General features: G+C 53.7%; 1 protein-coding gene across 4 annotated transcripts in view; it reads right to left on the bottom strand.

Annotated features, from left to right (window-relative positions):
• The window catches only part of Foxp4 (forkhead box P4), a 53,803-nt gene extending 38,316 nt beyond the window's left edge, over positions 1–15,487 (bottom strand). For all 4 annotated transcript variants that reach the window (XM_051204307.1, XM_051204311.1, XM_051204309.1 and 1 more), the window contains exon 1: positions 15,339–15,487. The gene's annotated coding sequence lies outside the window, so the exon portion shown is untranslated. The remainder of the gene's footprint in view (positions 1–15,338) is intronic.
• Positions 15,488–16,089: the final 602 nt, after the last annotated feature.

The raw sequence follows: 16,089 nt of genomic DNA, 5'->3' as shown, positions 1-16,089 counted from the left end.
GAGCCTCAGCCAGGGGTGAGGGAATGGCAAGATGGCAGGGAGCTCACTGCCCACTCGGCTCTCACTGGCGTCCAATTCCAGCCCTGCTAGGATAGAGAGCAGCTTCCGGCTCAGAATTCCAAACCAGCTGCTCTGAGATCTGAGAACTCCTGGGCCTCAGAGGTGTGAGTAAGGAGAATGCAAGAATCTGGCAGCCCTTTCTCCCAGGGAAGGGAAAGTGGTCCCCTTCCAGCATTCACAGGAATACAGCAAAGTTGTAGCTTTGACAGCAAGTTTGGGAAAGGAAGGAGGGTGCTAACAGAGGCGTGCCTTCCTTTCCCATCATTTTGGGAAGGGGGAGGGGTATAGCGATACTAAGTGAACAACACAATTGTGGCAATGTGCCACGTAATAACAGGTATTCAGGGGACGGTCATTCACATTGAACGAGCCTCTCATTTGCATGCTGAGACTATATGCATTTGAAGAGGCACTTCCACAGGGTGTATGAATAGCAGCCCTTCCCTTACAGAGTGCCCTGCCCCCTCCTGGGGCCTTTGCCCACTGACACACACCCAGATACCTCCTTCCGGATTCCCGCCCACCCACCAGCACCAGCCCCTCAAACCCACTTGGCAGGGACTTCCAGGCCCTCTGGGAATCCTCACCTCTGCCCTGACACACCTGCCCTCCGAGACTGAGTACACCACCAATCTCCAGCCTCCGGATCCTACCCATCCCTCAACAATGTTGTAATGAAGATGGGGTGTGCTGTAGGTGACAGGCACTAATGTCTGGGGCCCAGCCAGCTAGAGGTGGGGTGGGGTGGGGTTCTGGGAGTAACTTTGTTACCAGTGCCTCGTAACTAGGAGGGGTGGGGCAAATCACTGGTACTCGCCTTATGGCCCTGGCTAGGAGAGATGGCAGCCTAGGCTCTGTCACAAATCAGCCATGAGCCCTTTGCTTTCCTCCATCTCAGGGCCTCAGTTTCTCTTCTCTCCACGAGACTCCCTAGGGCAGTTGGTGGATGGTGCTGGGAGTCACCAGGAGACTATTAGAGTCATGGCTTAATCCCTGATCCCAAAGGCTCCACCCAGCATGGGTCACAGTTGGCTGCCCTGGGCAGCCCTTCATCCCTACCTTCCTGTCTTACTGACTTCCTGACCCTTCTATATACAGAGTCACCTCTTTCTGTAGCAGTGAGTAACTTAACACCTGCAGCAGGGAAAGAGACAAGCAGAGATTAGAACACTTAGTCCCAGCCCGGTGGCCCTGAGCAAGTCACTGGGCTACTTTCATAAAATAATCCTTTCAGGCTTGGTATGGACTTCAGCAGCCGCAGGCCCTGCTTTTCCCTAAGCCACTAAGGAGTGGGCACCGGTTTCAAATTCCCCTAAGAATTGTTAAGACTAGGCTTCTAAGCATTCCCAGACCACTCCCCCGCCACATGTCGTGGGTTGTGGAGACCCATTTGCAGGGTGCGCGTGTGTCTGAGGGGGGAGTGATCCAGGATTTGGAGGGCTACATGTGGGTAGATCCTAGTCTCCTATATTCCCTTGGTGAAGTCAGCACTAGGGAGCCATGGTCAGGCCCAGGCTTCGGCAGCCATCCTCAGAAGGAAGCTAGGTCAAAGCCACAGCCACCTCTTCCGCTTTGGGGAACCCTGTGGCCATCTGGGGCTCCCACATTCCCTGAGGCTTTTGCCTCTATGATGCACCACAGCAGTGGGAGCCAAGGCAGCACCGCCTCCTTGGAACTAACCAGGGTCCGCCTCGGCCCCTCCCTGCCGGAAGTGACGAGTTGCACCTAGCTAGGGGCCAAAGGGGCACTCGGGCCTGGGGTGCTTTTGGGAGGCAGAGAGGAAAAGACACCAGAGCCCTACACGTGGAGAAACCTTTTGTGCCTTTTCGCGGGCCCATATGGCGTGGGGAGTATTAATTACCGTCGCATTTTAATTAACAGTCGCTTAATCTGAGCCGTAACATTTGCCACGACACCCTACGCCTCGCCGCGAACCCGCGCTGCCCGTCCTGCCAACTCATCAATTAATTTTTATTGACGTTTTCTTCCCCCAAACAGGCACAATACCAGGGTTTTCCAATTAACACCTCCGCGATCTCTAATTAGTGCAATTAACAGACTGATGGATGCTCGGAGTTTACCCGCGGAAGGGGGGGGGGCGGACACGAATGGGAAGCTGGAGATTCGCTCCCCCCCCGCGCAGCAGCAGGCGAGGAGGCAGATGGGGGCGTGGCCTTGGGTCACCTGTACCCAGAGTCCCGGTGCCCCCTCCCCAAGCAGACTATGGCCCAGGTGAGAGCCTGATGTGTCTAGCTGCCGCCCGGTCGGTCACAAATTTGCTGAACGACTTGGAGCGAATAAGTGGATGCTGTCTACTTAGAACTAACTCCAAAGGAAGAGGAGGAAGCTGATTGCAGTTAGAGACAGGACGTCCTATAACACAATCTCAGGGAGGAGAAAGAGCCTGGGGATGAGCCGGAACCTTAGCGTGCTTGTGCTGGGCTAATTCTACTGATCTGAAGAGGATGTAACTTGTACTGCTGGTCCCTGTGCCCGGACCTGCTTGCCTGAGGCTCCGAGGAGGAGAGCAAGCTTGTTAGGAGCTAGCTTTCCCATAGTCCAAAGTAGTTGGTAGAAGGGACCTCTGAGGCCGCACACTCACTCAACAAGCATGTAGGGTTCCATTAACCTAAAAACTGAGATCTAGTCACGAGAGTCTGAAGGGCAGTGCTTTCTGGTATGTAAAGAGTCGCCGAGTCTTCCTCTGGGTGGGTGGTCATTTGCGCATATGTGGGGAGGGGGGCGTCTCTCTCACTGCTAGCCAGCCAGGAGAATGTCATAGTTTTAAAAAGCATTAGGCAGCATCAGTGTGCCATGCAGAGAATAGGCACTGGCATGCCCTTCTCACCAAATGATAAGTACATATAAATAGCATCTCTCAGAATTCTATCCAATGTGAGTATAAGAAATAAATGGGAACTTACTTTTTAAAAATATAGTACTTTCATTAATTCTTGAGAATTCCATACATGCAGTGTCTTTTGATCATATGGAACCCTCCTCAACCTTGGGGTTCTACCTTAAATGGAACCTGGATTTTTTTTTTTTTTCTGAAATGCATTAGCTATGAAGGATGGGCAAGCTAGGCAGACTACAGATTGCATGCCAAGGCCTTCCCTCACTATGAGAGCCTACTGGGTTCAGATCTTTCTGGCTACCCTGCTAACAAATCCTTAGTAAGGAACAAAAAGCACAGCGCTTTCCAGAGCCATCAACCTTGATCCTACAGACAGCTGAGTATACCTCTCAAGTCAAGAACCCAGGGACTCAAGGCATCTCTGACCTTCACTGGCTGCAGGCTGCCGGGAATAGGGAGGGCTCTACACACCAGCCAGTCACTCACTGGTCACCCTACCGCTTTCCTGTCGTGACTCATGACACGGAACTGTGAGGTCACTGGCCTGAACCTTGGTGTCCAGATCTCTAATATGGGGCTGGTACCAATAAACCTTCCATCCTCCAGGGATGCTTCAGAATCAAATAAGGCATAGTTCCTGAACAAGGCGACCTGAGAAGGGCAATTCCTGGGGCTGACCCCTTCGAGCCTTCTGTTCGGCTTCTGAGAAAAGTTAAGGGCCCAGGATCCGGCTCAGTAGCCTAGCATTCACTCACCACCACGAGCAAGGCCCTGGCTTTCACTCCAGGCAACAAACACCCTCTCCCCAAGTTCCTGTCCTGGGATTGGAGGCTGGCACCTCAACTTCCCCACCCACCTGTGCCCCAAGCCAAAGATCCTCCATAAGTGACATGTGGCACCTTGAGAGCTACCTGCCCCCAAATCTAGGGATCACTCGAAACCTCTAGGCACAAAACTTCAGAGCTAGCGGGGCTTAAGACAAGGAGCAGGGCAAGGATGGACTCATTTCAAAGGATCACCTGACCACACAGCCCTTGACTGGGAATCTGTACTGGGCTTCCTTTTCAAAGGGGGGGGGGGAGTGTCATCTCCCAAGTCTCAATATTCTGGGAGGAGGACATATAGCTGGGTGTGGTGGTACATACGTATAAACACAGCACTTGGGAGGCTGAGCCAGGAGGGAAGAGTCTTGGGCTAGCCTGAGCTACGCAGCTAGATCCCGTCTTAAAAAACAAAAACCATGTCAGTGGTGGTAGGGCAAGCCTTTAATCCTAGCACTTGGGAGGCAGATGCAGGTGGATTTGCCAGCCTGCAGAGTTCAAGGCCAGCCTGGTCTACAGAGCCAGTTCTAAGACAGCTAGAGCTACATAGAGAAGCCCTGTCTTGAAAAACTAAAACCAAACCAAACCACAACCCAGTCTGTAAACCTGTAATCCTAGCACATAGAAGGCAGAGGCAAGAGGATCACTGGTCTACAAACCACATTCTAGTGCTCGAGCCCTTTAAGTTTATTAACCCCAGAGTCCGACACATGGACGTTACCTATCTTCACTTGGAAGAACAGTGAAGAATACTCTGCATTTTGCTTAGAAGGTACACTTATTTCTTCATCTTCGTTGCCTTCCATCCCTCCCTCCTTCCTTCCTTTCTTTTTTTCTGAGCCATGGTCTTACTAGGTAGGCCAGGGCGGCTTGGAGCTCCTGCGATCCCCCTGGACTTTCCCAATGCTGGGCTTCAGAATTACACAGCTTTTGAGGTCTTATGAACCTCAAACTGGAAATTTTGCTGAGGATGCCCTTGAACTCTTGTTTCTCCGCTTTCTACCTTCCAAATGTTCGGCTTACAGGCATGTAAGCTTTGGAATGTGTACCTTTAAAGCCCTTGATTTCATTGGTGTTCACTGATTGCTACCAGCTTGACTTTTTCGCCCGATGGCTCACAAGCCTTTGGGGCCAACCCCGCCCCCCCACTTGAGACAGTCTGGGATCTACCTGAGGAAACCAACACTAAGCCCCTCCAGTGTGCACAAGCTCCTGGTACAGGAGTGGGCCTTGTCTCGCAATGGATACTGGGTACATGGGGTGGGAATCGTGTCGAGAAGAGGTGAAAAAAACCACAGCCTTGGTGTCTGGCAAAGTGAGAAGGATCATTAGCAAACAAAAGTGCACAAGGCTCTTCCTGATGAAGGAATCTTACAGACAAACCATTCCTACTTCTTACTCTCGGAGGGAGGCATGGGTACCGCACACGGCTGTCTCCAGGATTCTGAACTACAAACACAGCGCGCATGTGCATGCACACACACACACACACGCGCGCGCGCGCGTGCACACACACACACACACACACACACCTCTCTCTCCACTTTGAAAATGTTATATTAGGTACTAAAGAAAGGATGGGTGCCTAGAGGGGGTGTGGTACCCTGGAAAGGCCTCTTGCAGGTGGTTTCTGAGCTAAGCCTCAGGCAATGAGGCCTCCAAAGAATTTGTCAGTTTCATTTTCTCTCTCTCTCTCTCTCTCTCTCTCTGGTACTGGAGACTGAGCCTAGATCCTCATGGATACCAGGCAAGGACTTTACCACTGAGCTATGACATCAACCCTTCAACAAACATGTTTTTCTCCTAAAGTGTCAGGCAGGGTTTCCCTTAGGGACCCAGCCTAGCCTTGAACTCACTCTGTAACCTACACAGCCCTAAATGTGCCTCAGCCTCCTGAGTAGCTGGGATTATAGGCCCAGGCCTGCAAGTGCAGCTCATGGTTTTAATCACAGCCAGTCAGTCCACTGAGAGACCCTAACTGCCTCCCCATCTTCTCTCCTCCTCCCTCCCATGCGCACTCTGAAACAGGAACCAGTTTTTAAAGACAACAAATAACGTGACAAGATCATCTGGTCCCAGACCCTTCCCACCACCTCACCCCAGTGGTGACAAATCCATAGTGAGACAGACAACTCTTCCTGGCCACTTTCTCTCCCTTGTACCTTTTACTACCAGGGTGAGGATGTCACAATGGTTCCACCAGGCCTGGCAAAGAAAGCCTCATTCAACACTCTTTCCTATTACCATGACCAAAAGGAAGGATTAACAGACACAGAGGCAAGAGAGACAGAGAGAGAACCAAAGAGCCCACTCCATCTCATTAAGAAAGTAAACATAAGAGCCATCTAAGTGTCTAATTAAGCTTCTAATTAGTCCCTGCTTGTTACTAATGCAAATTAGATTACTCCGCTTAACTACAGCATGTCCACAACACCCTTGTTAATTGCGGCCTTTTGAAATTAAATTACTCCCTAATTAGCATATCAAAGCCATCGATTCGGAGCTGGGGAAGAAGAGGGCAAGGGGAGCCTAATGCCAAGTTTGGTTAATCAGACACAGCTAATTAAATAGTGGCGTCTGACGTGGGGGGCCTGCCGCTTCAGGGGTAGGGGCTACCCATTCAGGGTACCAGTGACCATCTGGAGCCAGTCTGGAGCATGCTTCTGGGGGTGCCCTTGGCACCAGAGGTTCCTGTAGGCCTGCGGCAGACCACCTGGTCTGGCACTCCATGGCCCTTGACCGAGTCCTGGTCCCTCTGTCTCCCCAGAAGATTGTTAGGCATGGCATTCAAGGACATCTAAAACACAGCAAAGATTGGGCGAGCCTCCCTGCACCTCTTTGTCCTCGCATCAAGGTTCGTTTCAGAAGGTGCCTCATCCTCTCTAGGCCTCGATGGGCCAGAACCTGCTTGTGACCCCATTCTCGGAGGACCTCTCTGTCCATTAATTGGTAACTAGAGGCATCAAATTATTTTCTTGAGGATGAGAGGTTCTGATGAAGGGAAATCTCATTGCTAGGAATCGGGTGGGAGGTGGTGGGCAACCATCCTTCTAATCAGGCTCCCGCCCAAACAAGGTGTTCACGGGGAGGCCAAGTTTTGGGTGGGGACAGGTAACGGGGTGACTTCTACAGAGGGCCTTACTTGGAGAGGGATGGGGCTTCTTTGCACCTGCACAGCCTCTGGAGGCGTGCGGCCCTAAAATTCGCTTCACAGGAGATAGGGGAAGACTTGCTAGGATGAGTTTAATGTCACCTGGTTCGAAAGTACCACCGAAGGCAGCAAGAACTATGCACCCGTCGGTCCTCAGCAGCAGGATGGGCATGGCAGCTTGATCTGAGCAAGTGTGGTCTTCACTGAGTTGTTCCCATGAAGACACTTTGGGGTCATTGAGCTGGCTTCTCCCTATCCCCCTCCCCATTCTCCTTAAAGAGTAGGGGATCATGCCATGCAGTGGCAGGGCACGCCTTCAATCCCAGCAGAGGCAGGCGATCTCTGCAAGTTCAAAGACATGCTGGTTTATAGAGTTCCCAGGACAGCAAGAGCTGCACAGAGAAACCCTGTCTCAAAAAACAAAATAAGAAACCTAAACCAAAAATCAAACCAAAAAAAAAAAAAAAAAAAAAAAGCAAAACCTGGGACCAAGCAAAAGCAAATTCTCTATGTGAAAAGATGTTAACCACCTTTAATTTCTGTAATCCCAAAACTGGAGGCAGAGACAGGAGATTTATGAACTTGAGGTCAGCCCCATAGTAAGACCCTGTTTCAAAAGGAAGGAGGGAGGAAAGGAAGAGGGGAAGGAAAGAAAAGAAGACCAGGAGCTGGAGAGATGGCTTAGTGGTTAAGAGCACTGGCCTCTCTTCCAGAGGATGCTGTGGGAGTCAGGCACACATGTGGTATGCAGACATACATGCAGGCAAAACACCCACACATAAAATAGAAAGCAAGCAAGCCGCTTAGTAGTATGCTCTTAGTAGCTGTGGCGACCACGAAAGAAGCCGGACGAGAAGTAGCTGCCACTCCATCTCAACGTGTCCTCACTGAACATACATGCAGGCCGTGTTTGACTGATCAAAAGGAGCCCAAGTGGGGATAGTTATGTGACATTTACCACACTGTGTGTGAGCCAACAAAAAGCAGGGGTGAAATCAGTCAGCGGGGTTACCCACCCGTCCCTGAAATAATGAAGCAGTTCAAGAGTCAAGTTCCCTATTAGGTGATTCCATCCGAGGAAGAACCCTCCCTGGACCCAGGTCCTTCCTCTGTCAAATGGGAGCACTAATTACACCTCGGCAATCACCAGGATGCTGGTTAGATTAGGGTGAGGCTGTGAGCCAGTGGTCCTCAACCTCCCTAATGCTGCGACCCTTTAATACAGTTCCTTATGTTGTGGTGACCCCCCAGCCATAAAATACTTCATTGCTACCTCATAACTATAATTTTATGGCTGTTACGAATCGTAATGTAAATAGTAGATATGCAACTTCTGTGTGTCTCGACCCACAGGTTGAGAACCACAGCTGTAAAGCATGATTCTTTGCTGGGGGTTTCTTATAAGGCCTTCCCCAAGCCATCTTTCATTCAAGGGAAGAAGCGAGGCCTTCTACATGCTTCTGAATGACGCTTATGCTGGGGTGGGGGCTGGGGTCCCTCTGCCCCACAATTGATGAATCCATCTGCCAAGGACATCTTCTAAATAACTCCTAAAAATGTTGGAACAGTGCAGTTGACATTTTCTTTGGGCCACCAACCAGCTCCCAAATAAAGATGAAGAGATGTATTACTAATTATGAACGCCTGGCCTTACTAGGCTTGCCCACTAGCTCTTCTAACTTAACTTAACCTGTTTCTATTCATCTACATTTTGGTTCGGGGCTTTTACCTCTCTTTCATTCTGTATGTCCGCCTTTCCTGCTTCCTCTGTGTCTGGCTGGCCCCTGGTGTCTCTTTTCTTTCCCTTCCCATCACCCCGACTAATGCAACCACACTATCCCAGCTCCTCCCTGTCATCTAGTTGTTAACCTGAGCCCACACTAATTTGATTTAATGAACAAAAACACAACACATCTTTACATAGTTAAACAAATGCAACGCGTCTTTGCCTGGCTGAACAAATGTTCCACAACAGAACAGTACAGCAGGAGCATGGGCCAGTGAGATGGTCCAGCAGGTTAAGATGCTCCCCCCCCCTGCCCACCAAGCCTGACAACCTGAGTTTGGTTCCCAGAATCCATGGGGTAGAGAACCGACTCCCAAAAGCTGTCCTGTTTGCCATGGCATGTGTTCACGTGTGCACACACGAACAACACAGTAATAATAGAAAACCGTTAGCGGGAGGCCCCTGCTTTGCTCCTGTGCTGTGTGACTCTTTCCCTATCTAGGATGTAGCAACCCCTCCCAAGTTCTAGCCCCTGGGGTACACAGGGTGAGGTTTTGTTTATTTAAGAAGAAACCAAATAAGAGAGGTAGGATTCCCTGAAAGGGCGAGACCAGCCAGGACCCAGCTGGAGGTGTCCATCCACGCCAAACCTGGCAAAGGGCTCGTAGCAGTGCTTTGATTTTAGACAATATGTGAAATTAAAAGCAGAAAGAAAGAGTTTGGGGGAAGGGTGAGGCTGTCCTGGGAAGTGGGGGAGGGGGGACAGGAACACATAAGGGCCAAGCTGCAGCCCGCCTCTCCGAGCTCTCTCTCCCAACGAGATTCAATTAATTGATAACAAGAGGCATCAAATTAATTTCAGGAGGATGTGAGATTCTGATGAAGGGAAATCTCGTCGATGGGGATCAGGCAGGAGGAGGCAGACAGCACCCCTTCTGATCAGGCTCTGGCTGTCTAATTGGCAAAAAGGAGGCTTGCATGGGCCCCAGGGTCCCTTGCCCTGGGTCCCACAGTGCCCCCTGCAGGAAGCCCCGTAGGGCAGTAGGCCAGGAACATGCTATTGAGCAAAAGACTGTGGCCAGAGTTGGAGGGACAGTAGGAAACCTGATACTCACTGAGAACAGCAGGATGTTAATGGCCTTACAGGGACTCCACAGTGTACCTGGAGGACCTGGAGATTCATCCCTGAGCACGGGGAACGTAGCACTGAGGGACACTCTATAGCAAAACACAGATCGTGAAGTCTGAGCCTACACAATTGGCTCAAGCCCAGGCATAGGTGGGTGGAAGCCTGTGCTCAGGTGGATTGGTCTCACAACCACGATTCATTCCTAGGCTCATGTCTCAGTCCTCTGCGACCTTCCATCAAGGGACTCTTGGGACGCAGGGAATATGGCAGGGGAGTCATTCAGAGCTTCCATGGACATTGTGCTCCAAGCCCAAAGAAGGGCAGGTAGCTTGTGGGCTCTGTGGGAAACCCAAAGGAGTTTCTCCCAAGGGACCAAAGACAAGATTCTCAACACAGCCTACCTCTCTGAGTGCCACCAATGCCTGCCTTTACCCCCCTAGCACTTCTGGCCAATGCCCCTCCACTGGACCTAGGGCACATCTTGATGTCTCCCTGGCAAGGGCATTTTCCTCCCCCCACACAGGGAATTCCTGCAGAAAAGGAGGAAGTCATTCTTTGGGAGTGACTTCTTCAGACCTGGGCCCACTAGAAATGTGAACTCCTAGAAATGCAGGCCCAGCCAGAATGTGTACCAGGAGCCAGCTCTGGTTTGGCAGGATCGAGGAAACCAGAGCTCAGCCCCCCTTAGCTGCTCATCCCTCCACTTTCCCCTCACACTGGGGTGGCACAGGGTTAAGGCAAGAACCCTGTCCCAGCACCTGGACCCGTCAGAGCCCCGTCAGCCTGCTTGTCCCCAGCTCCCATCTCAAAGATCCACACTCCCCTACTTACTCCATTTTGGGTTCTCTGATTTTGCAAGAGCCCCTCTTATTTCCTCCTCTCTGGGTCCTGCCAATGTGTCTACTGAATGCACACGGTAGGCACAGGGGTTTCAGAATGAACATACGGGAACGCCCATCTCTACTCCCCAAACCCTGCCCTCAAGCCTGGAAGCCATCACTTTTCCCTCTCTCTTCCAGCCAGTCAGAAAAAGAGACATGCTATGCTCCACGACATGAGAGATAGACAGACAAGATAGACTGGGTTACTTCTGGCCCCTCCCTACTTCAAACAAATGACATGCTTAATTCTGCATACGGTCCCACTACGAGGAAATCCACCATTTGCTCCCCCTGCCCATTTACACTCCTGTAGGAAAGCAAATACCCTTTACCTCTACCTGGCACCACCATGCAGCCCAGCCATCCTGAGGCCGTGGTGCAGAGGAAGGGTCCCGGGAGATGAGGAGACACCTGGGGCTAGAGGCACAGGCTTTTGAGAGGGCTGGGGAAATGATGCATGATTTTATTGCACTTAAGAGTGTGTGTGTGTGTGTGTGTGTGTGTGTGTGTGTGCGTGCGCGCATGCATCCATCTGTCCTGGAACCAAGGAGGTGACCCAACAAGGAAGCCCGCATGGCCCATCACCCTGTGGTTCTAAGCAGAAGGTACCTTTTGTGTGGCCATCAGTACCTCCAGGCCCTCCGAGAGCCCAGAACACGTACCAGATGTCAAAGGCAGCAGGGTTCCTACTGAGACCAGAGGCATGGTGCAACCGGTAGTAAGGAAAAGTGTCCATTTCCATACAGAATTCCAGATGGTGATGGGAAGGACAGACAACTTCAGTCTCCCTGCAGGGAGAAAGGTTCTTGCCTCTTGAGATGACCGATCAGTGGTAGGTTCCAAATCTGAGGCTCTCTGCCTGTTCCTATATGGACAGGAGGCTCCATTTCCAAACACTATGAATTTTCCCCTTTGAAAAGAGAAGATGCTAGTCTTCCAGTCATATTTTTCTTCTCCATCTTCTGGAGAATTCTATCTCATTTTTATTTGTCTCTATTACCACCCTAAGAAGGCCTAAGGGACGAACCAGGGTGGTACTGGCAGGGACCCTTAAGAAAGGCAGGCAAGCAGGATGCACAGCTCCGACAAATTAGGGAGAGAGGAGGCTGGGCCAGGCTGGTGAGGGGGGGGGAGGGGGAGGGGGGAGGGGGAGGGTGGGGGGGTGTCAGTCCTATTCCTGCCCTTCTCCCTTGCCCTGACTGGAGGCTCTAGTCCCTGGCAATTTAGTCTCAGCTCTACACCTGGGCAGCAGCAAAAATCTCACACAAGTTGCCAGTTCTGTCTGGCTTCAATTTCCAGCCTATAAAATGAAGGTTTATACTCCAATATTTCCAGTATTCGGCCCAGTAAGTGGCCTGGCAGTGCTGGTGAACTAGTTAAAGAAAAGGTCATCATTGGATGGCACTCCGATGGCCAGACACTTGCTGGGGTGTGAAACTTTACCTCGGATTCAACTCCCAAGCTGCTCTTCTACTCTGGGCATTGTTGACCTACTTTACAACCTAAGAAAATTGGGGTTCCAGCAGCTTAATTAAGTTCCCTAGAGCCTTATCTCAAGTGCCAAGCTCCAAGGCCCTTTTCACTCTGACACACGTACACCCTAGGGATGTTCCAGCTGTGTGCCTTGGGTTCTAGGGCTCCGGATCCACCTCAGAGGAAGCTATTATCAGCCAGAGGAGTCACAGAATCCTGACAAAAATAGACTCATGGCTGCCTTGGGCCTGGGGAGACTGAGAAAGGATGGGAAAGGGATGAGGGCAGAAAAAGCCCCTAGGATGGGAGGAAGTTAAGAATAAAAGCTTGGGCTTCGGCACATTTGGTCTAGAGGGGAAGTCGAAGGGTTAAAATGTAGGAAAGGAAGGATGGCTTCAAGAGGGGGCGACCCTTCCCTCCTTCACACAGCCCTCTGAATCCAAACCCCTCCCATGGCACCCCACCTCCCCATCACATCTGTCTCAAGTATCCAGTGAGCTGAGGTCCCAGAAGCACAAGGGTACCTCAGTACCCAGCCTGGGATCTGCCCAGGCAAGGTAGGGGCTCAGCAAAAGCCGAGGAAATTACCAGATCAAAGAAAGCCACCCTCTTCCAATCCTCCTGGGGCCCTCCCTGCTAGGAAAAGGTGTGTTTGGAGTCAGGACCCAGTAGGATAGCACATTCCTGGCAAGAAGGGACCTACCTACCAGACAGTCAGAAAGGAAGCTTTTGGCCAAAGGTAGAGGAAAGGGGTAGGGAGATCTGAGAAGGAACAGGAGTGGGTCCCCCAGCAAGTCAGGCCTGTCCTGCTCCCCAGTGTTCAGAGGCTCCTCAATTCCAACCCTGCCTTAGCCTCAGAAGAGACTGTAACCAGGGTCTCCTCCAACTTCTAGGGTGGGCATTAGGGTAAAATGTAGTAGGAGCTTGGTGAGGTGTGTGGAACACATACCTGTAATCCCAGCATCCCAGAGGCTGTGGCAGAAGGAACTGGCCTAAGCAACATAAAGAGACATTGTCTCCTCAGCCCTCCCAGAAAACAAAACAAAAACAACAAAACACAGCCAGGCACTGAAGTGTCCCGGCAAGCTGAGGTTCAGGTATCACCGGGTCTGAAGCAAGTGTGGAAGCGAGGGTCCCAGAAAAGTCCTGACACCAGGCTGCCTTGCCCAACTGGCTGCAGTGGTGGTCCACTGCATTCTTTACACACGCTGTTCTGAGGGTACCTCAGAGCTTATCCAAGTGCCCCTCCAACCTCCAGAAGACAGTCCCTGCCTGAATCACCCTGGCAAGGTAAAAGTTTCTCAAGTTTAAAAAAAAAAAAAAAAGCCGGCAGACTTCCCCACAGCGGTTTTCCGCGGGGGCGGGCAGAGGTCGTCTGAGGCCGACCGTTCCCCTTCAGGAGCCTCCCCCTGGCTCCTCCGTTGATCTCAACCAGGGGCTTAAAATGCCGAAGCCGCAGGGTACCTAGGCCAAGGCGTCGGCCCATTGAGGTTCTCGGGGGCCAGGGCGGGGTGGGGGTGGAGGCTTAGCATCTCCAGGAAGCGGGAGGGGGGGCAGCATGGACCACCCGCTGCTCCTTTCTTCGTGAGAGATGGGACGCTCGGGCAAACCACAGCGACAGTCGCGGACGCAGCGCTCCTCCGACCCTGAATTCCAGACCCTACGCCGCCGTCGACTGCCAATCCAGGCAAAGACGCTTTAAGTTCAAGGTAAAAATCCCGCATTAGCCAAAACTCTTTTCGAACTGCTCCGGAACCGCCAAACGGTGGCTTTGGACTCAGGTTTATGTCTTCTGGTTCCCAAACCCACCCAGCTCGGAGCGCCACGGTCCACCGGGTGGTTAGAGCCGTGCAAGGGTGCACCACACGCGCTCATCTCCAGATATCTGAGATCCCAGGTGCCAAGCCAAGGAACGTGAAAACACGCACGGCGGTGTTGGCATTAAGAGGCCCGGGGTGCAAAGGGGAGGGCCACTGTCTGAGAGCAAGGACACCCCCATACCCTTGTCCTCCCAACCTAGAGTCAGCAGATGCTGCATGAGGGTGTTCACGCGGGCGCCTCAGTTGGGGAGAGAGTCAATCTGTAATGGTCAGGGCCCTCTGCCTAAGAATCCGCGTCCCACGAAATCACACGTTCCTTCACACAGGTGGCCGCGGGCCCAGGTCTCTAAGGGCATTCAACATTCTGGCGCCATCGGGTTCTGCTCCGGCACAGCCCAAGAAGCAGAAGTTTTACGTAGAAGCGGAGTGCAAGGTTTGAGCACCGCTGAGGGTGGCCGCGGGTCAGGGAGGTGTCGGGGAGACGAAAGGGTTGTCTAGTGAGTCACCAGACCCTCAGTCAGGAGGAATGGGGTCCAGCTGGGTCACTCCGACAGCCTCATCTCTGATGGCACTGGGCCCTCCCTCCAGCCACTTTACTCCCCCACTACCCCGCAGGAGCTCTGTCCCAAAGGGGAAGATAGCCAAGCACCGGGTCAGTCCCCTACCGACCAGCTCCGACACACAAAAATCACAGGGGCCTTTACTAGTCTCTCTCTCAAGTCCCCCAGAAGTTTTCCGCTCTATCACAGATCTGATTAAGGGATGCGGGGAAAGAAGGGTGGACTTCTCAGCACTTCCGAGGTGCGACTAAGGCAACGAGGTGTTTGAGATTGTTGGTCGTCCCCCCCCCGCCCTCCCCCCAAGTCCCTCTGCCTCCTGCTAGTCCTGGGGAGTCCCGCGTAGACTGGACTTGGGGGCATCACACTTGACCACTTCCCTTCCCGGCTCAGGAAAGTCCGGGCCGGGAGTATTCTTTGTCTCACTCCGGGAGGGGGGGTCGCGCCCCCTAACACCCCATTCCCAGCAGCGAAGCCCGGAGGGGGCGGAGCCCAGATTCTTTGGGCAGGGCGGGCCTCAGTGGCCTCTCCAAACCGCCCCCGTGGCCGGCTTCCCGCTGGCCCCCAACCCCGCGCCGCAGCCCCCACCTGTTCCCCAGACAGTTGCAGTCCGCTGGGGGCCCGGGCCGGGGGCAGGGTTTCGCAGCTCACCCGGGTCAGTGAGACGCGGCTGGCCCCGGCTGGAACAAAGTGCTCCGGCCCCGGGCCGGGCTCCTCCCGGCGCCCGGCGCGCCTCGGGCCGGCAGTTTGCAAACACAAAGTGAGACAGGGAGCAGGCGAGAGAGTGAGCGAGCTGGGGAGTTCGACGAGTCGTCAGCCCAGCCCCCACCCAGGTCCCTGGGGTCCCTGGATCGGCCACCTACCTGTCCGGCCCGGCCGCTCAGTGCGGGCTCCGGCCCGTCAGCCCGCACGGGGCATGGGGCTCGCTCGGGTCGCAGCCCGGGCCCGCCGCCACCCGCCGGGACTGCCCCTGCGCGCCGCGCCGCTCCGAGGCGATCTTTCCAGTGCCGATCGCCGCGCGCCTCAGCCCCTGGGGGGCATCGTACTTTGTAGGATGGCTCGGCTCTCTCTGGCTTCCGATCGTCCGTCCCCCGGCTCCCGCGACGCTCCTGAGCTCGCTCCGGCTCCGGAGCTCCGGGACCCCGGCGTCCCCGCCCCCGGCCCAGCCCTGGTTCCGGCCCGGGCTCCTCCCCGCCGCGCCGTGGCCGCCTGCGCCGCGCCCTGATCGCGTGCTGGGGGGCTCCGTCCCGGCCGCCGGTGGCACTGTCCGGCCCGCAGGGGCGGCCGGCTCCGGACTCCGAGGGGCTGCGACTGAGCTCCGGCTGCGAGTGGCTGCGAGCGGGCGGCGCGCGGGCGGGGCACACCGGGCGGGGGACCGGAGGGGTGGAGGGAAGGAGAGAGCGCGCCGAGCGACGGGGAGGAGAGAGCGAACGAGAGAGCGGCGGAGGGAGGGGAGACTAACTTCTAGTGCTACCATAATTCGCCTAAAGCAGGTGCAGCCACTTTTTCCCCCCGCGAGGCGGCCAGCGGCGAACCGAAGACCACGTGGACCAAACTTTGGGGAAGGAAAAATGGGGACGTGGGGCTACAGATCTGCTAAAGTCGATAGGCCGC

The sequence above is a fragment of the Phodopus roborovskii genome, unplaced genomic scaffold, assembly GCF_943737965.1.
Source record: "Phodopus roborovskii unplaced genomic scaffold, PHOROB, whole genome shotgun sequence".
Lineage (NCBI taxonomy): Eukaryota > Metazoa > Chordata > Mammalia > Rodentia > Cricetidae > Phodopus > Phodopus roborovskii.
Note: the sequence above shows the minus strand (reverse complement) of the source record. Positions and strands in the feature narration are given on the sequence as shown.